Below are 4,644 nucleotides of genomic sequence, written 5' to 3'. Positions count from 1 at the left end.
AAGTCCAGGGGCCTGTTGCACAAAAGTAGAATTAAGACATCCGGGATAAATGACTCAGCTGAGCTCAATGAAGCCAAAACATGTGCGTCCAGGCTTAATTGGTTGCACAAAGACCAAGCCAGGATGAGCAGACACGGATTCATTAAGCCAGGTGAAACCAATCCTGGATAGGTGCGCGCTCACGGCTCACTCAAATAGACCCCGCCACAGATCACAGATTAACTGATTTACCATGGCAACTAGAGCCGCGTACTTTTCCCCGTCGGAAGCACAAATCCTCATGGAGGCATACGAGGAGGTAAAAGATATAATTAAGAAGAAAGGCAACACCGCCACAGTGATAAAGCAAAGAGAAAAAGCGTGGCAAAGTATTGCAGACCGCCTGAATGCGTAAGTAGTGCACAATTACACACTCACCGCTCCGCTGAAACATCACAATTACAATTCAAATATTTAATTCACATCTCCAAAAATGCAGTTGTACTGTAATTATGAAACGGTTAATTTTTTTTATTGAAATGCACTGCAGATATGAGTGAAATTGTGTAAAGTAACTCCATCACACTGTATAAAGCTATGATAAAATTTTTGATATTTTTACTGAAAACAAGACAAAAATACCAAGTAATTTTTTGCAGTGTGACTCCATTAAGTGTGTGTGTGTGTGTGTGTGTGTGTGTGTGTAGATTAAACATGAACGGGCCAAAACGGACATGGCAGCAGGTCAAAATCAAATACAAGAACATTCTGCAGAATGGTATGGTCCCTGACTAATATTTAACAAAGCACAAGCATATATTGTACCCAGAAGGTGCCTGCTCACACATTGTCTGTACTGTTTTAGCAGTGAAAAAGAATACCCACAGACAAGGCACGGGTGGTGGGTCACCAAAGGCTGACCTTACCCCAGCAGAGGACATGGCCTTGGAGCTAAATAAAGGCAGGCCCGTCTTAGAGGGGATCCCTGGGGGGAAAGAGACGAGCATAGGTTCCTCCCAAGATGCCACCCGCTTCATTCAAGGTATGTCCTTCCATCTCTACATGGGATACAACCACATTCATATTGAATCAATTTGGACTGTCTGACTTTGGTTTACCGATTGCCTTGCAGTGTCTGGCAGCACTGTGTTCCTGTTAGAGCCACCAGCACAAGCACCAGACGATGCTGATCCAGTGAGTACTCCATCAAAGGCATACTGTAGGCCTGGCATGTCTTGTCTACTAGCTTCAATATGAATCCGATTAAATGTGATAGGGTGAAGGCCCCAGTGCAGCAGCAACAGCACATGATGGAGACGATGATGAGGAGGAGACCATCTCTCTGGATTCCAGAAGGCATGAGGTATCATGTTAAGACTGTGAAAGTACTATTTACTCTACAATGGTGAGGAGTCCTCATCAAAATCAAAAAATCTAATTTCTTTTACAGGACCCAGATGCTATACAGTGGGAAAACCAGCCTGGCAACATAGTGCGTATTAATAAAAGGACACCACATCCTGCCAAATTCCAGCTGCGCTAATTGTATTGTGTTCACAGAGCTCACAAGCTATCAGAAAGTTGTATGGCAACCACCTCCGGTGCCAAATAGAACTGGCAGACATAGACATTCAGTACAAGAAGAAAAAGATGGAAAATCTTGCACTGGAGTTCGAAATAAAAAAGAGGACAATTAGGAAACTGGACCTTGAAATAAAAAAACTTGAGAGGGAGGTGAGATATGCCTTCAATGTACACTGTATGCTAACTGTAACACAAATGTATTAATCATTATTTTTCTTTCCTCCCCCAGCTCCAAGAAGATGACACAGCTCAAAATAAAAATTAGGTATATTCTCGTAAAGTCAAGTGAGCCATGACATATGAGCTCTTATTGTGAGCACACAGGACGGTGGCATCTTTCTAAGGTTTTTTTTATTTTCCCAGCAATCAGTACAACCAAGTCATCGTTATAAGGCATCGCCCTCTTTTGCCCACCCCCCCCAGCACCAGGTGTGGCCACTAGCCTATATGAAGGCCCAAAATTGTGTGTTCCTTTCTGCTCTGACAATGGCATGCCCATTCGTGCGAGATGTGGTGGATGAAGAAGCACTTGTGCTGAGGAGAGCCTTCAGGTGAGAAAGGGTCTTCAGGGACCGGTTGGACCCACTGGCCTTCCCTGATGACCATCTATATGAAAGATACAGGTTTTCTGCAGATGGCATCAGGTATCTATGCAGACTACTGGGTCCCAGGATTAAGCACCGCACTGCACGGAGCCATGCACTGAGTGTGGAGCAAATGGTTTGTGTGGCCTTGCGCTTTTTTGCTAGTGGAGCCTTCCTGTACTCAGTGGGGGATGCAGAACAGCTGAACAAGGCCACAATTTGCCGCACAATAAGGAGTGTGTGTCTGGCTATCAAAGCATTAGCAGATGTCTTCATCTCCTTCCCTGGCCACAGAAGACTCTGTGACATCAAAGAGGAGTTCTATAGGATTGCAGGTAAGAGGATCTACAAATTACAGGACAACTGTTAACACATAGTAGGATACTCATTACTTTGTGTGACAGGTTTCCCCAATGTCATTGGTGCAGTGGACTGCACACACATAAGGATAAAAGCCCCCTCAGGTGCCCATGAGGCCGATTTTGTGAATAGGAAATCCTTTCACAGCATTAATGTTCAGGTGAACATAACTTTTTGATATTGTCCATTGACGAACACTCTGCATTGCCAGTGATGTGCATTGATTGGTGTAATATTCCTCATCTTATGATTTCAGATGGTCTGCAATGCTGACTGTGTGATCAGCAATGTTGTGGCAAAATGGCCTGGCTCAGTCCATGACTCCAGAATCTTTCGGGCCTCTGAAATCTATCAGTGCCTATCACAAGGTAAGCCACACAACCCCTATTTATAACCATCATGGCTGTGTCAAGAATATCACTGTGTTTATGAGGTAGTAATGATGAGATTTTGTGTTGACAGGTGAATTCTCTGGTGTGTTGCTGGGAGACAGGGGGTATGGCTGCCAGCCTTTTCTCCTGACACCTTTCACAGACCCCCAGGAAGCACAGCAGGCCTACAACCATGCCCATGCCAGGACCAGGGCCAGAGTTGAAATGACCTTTGGCCTCCTGAAGGCACGCTTTCACTGCCTTCACAAATTAAGGGTCAGCCCTGTTAGGGCATGTGATATTACTGTGGCTTGTGCTGTCCTCCACAATGTGGCCTGCCTGAGGAAGGAGAGGGCCCCCAGAGTGCCACCAGCCATGGACTGGGACAATCCGGCAATCTTCCCTGATGACGACAGTGGTCGGCTGCTGAGGGACCAATATGTGTTGAATTATTTTAGTTAGTATGTGTGCTTTCAATTTTGGTTAAATATGTCCTGCGGTGGCAGAGGAATTTGGGTTTTTTTGGGTTCGTTTTTTGACGAATTTGGCCTCTTATGATGTTTGTGCGGTATACTGTGTGTAATACAAGGCTGCAGGGAGGCTACTGCATCCATTCATTTGTCTGTTCAGTTGATGTGTATGGATTTGTCCTGCATTTATTTTAGTGTGCAGACATGCAGGGTGTGTTATACACATTCAAAGGTCTGTATATGTATCATTTTGTATAATATGCTTAGATTCTGTGCTTTCCATCTTGTAGAGTCACTGTGACTTCAGTTTTGAAAGGAGCTGATGGTTTACCTGCTTTGTTTTGTCCTTATTCAATAAAGGAACATAATGTTACACATTGTGTTTTTATATTCATATGGAATGTGTATTTGTTTATATGACAGAGTACTAGGGCCACACTGAAGAAAAAGGATAAAGTCATAAATTTATGAGGCTGGTTCTTTCTGCAGAAAAGCTACATATTGTTTTTACAGTTTTGATACTTATGACAATGTGATACTTAATATTCTGGCACATCAGCATGTCTTTGTTTATGAAACCATACTGAAGTACAATTTCACGAAATGCCCCACATCTGTCATTTTAACAACTGTCCTCCTTTAAAACAACTGGTTACAATATTATGACTTGTGTTTTTTTCCCCTCTGTGGCCCTAATATTCTAGCATTTTATATATAGCCTTATAGTCTATGGGAAACTGTAAATTATCTAATGATAGCAACATCATCTAAAAATCATTTTTTATCCAAAATCATTGAAATTAATGATCACAAACGTTTAAATAACAGTGGGTCTAGTTATATGTGATAACAATGTATAGTGAGCAGTGAAATAACTATTGGTTTCCATTTGTGGTGACTGCTGACTGACATTAGGGATGAGATTAAATAGATCCTGGAATTTAGCCTGGTCTGGAGCAGGCTAGCTCCACAGAATAAATCTCCATGGTAATTTATACCATAACATATCCTCCTGCCCCCTATCCATCTTTAGTGCAACCGGATTACGGATCAATTGAGCCAGGATCACCAAGATATCCTGGCTTAATCCTGGCTTAATCCTAGTTTTGTGCAACAGGCCCCAGCTGTTTTCTTATTTAACCTTGATCTTTGCTCAGCTCCAGAAGGTCTGCATTTGAGAGTGTTTATTATGAATTGTTATTTCACTGTGTGAAGTTGTTATTTCATCATTCTTATTATTACTGCTGAGCAGCATGACTCCTGAGAGGCACTAAAAAACTGTCAGAAGTGGGATTT

At 42.7% G+C, this 4,644-nt stretch overlaps 1 pseudogene; it reads left to right on the top strand.

Moving 5' to 3' along the window:
- The first annotated feature begins 2,049 nt into the window (after positions 1 to 2,049).
- LOC139401676 (putative nuclease HARBI1) lies at positions 2,050 to 3,449 on the top strand (annotated as a pseudogene).
- The last annotated feature ends 1,195 nt before the right edge of the window (positions 3,450 to 4,644 follow it).

This window comes from Oncorhynchus clarkii, unplaced genomic scaffold, assembly GCF_045791955.1.
Source record: "Oncorhynchus clarkii lewisi isolate Uvic-CL-2024 unplaced genomic scaffold, UVic_Ocla_1.0 unplaced_contig_1002_pilon_pilon, whole genome shotgun sequence".
Classification (NCBI taxonomy): Eukaryota; Metazoa; Chordata; class Actinopteri; order Salmoniformes; family Salmonidae; genus Oncorhynchus; species Oncorhynchus clarkii.
Note: the sequence above shows the minus strand (reverse complement) of the source record. Positions and strands in the feature narration are given on the sequence as shown.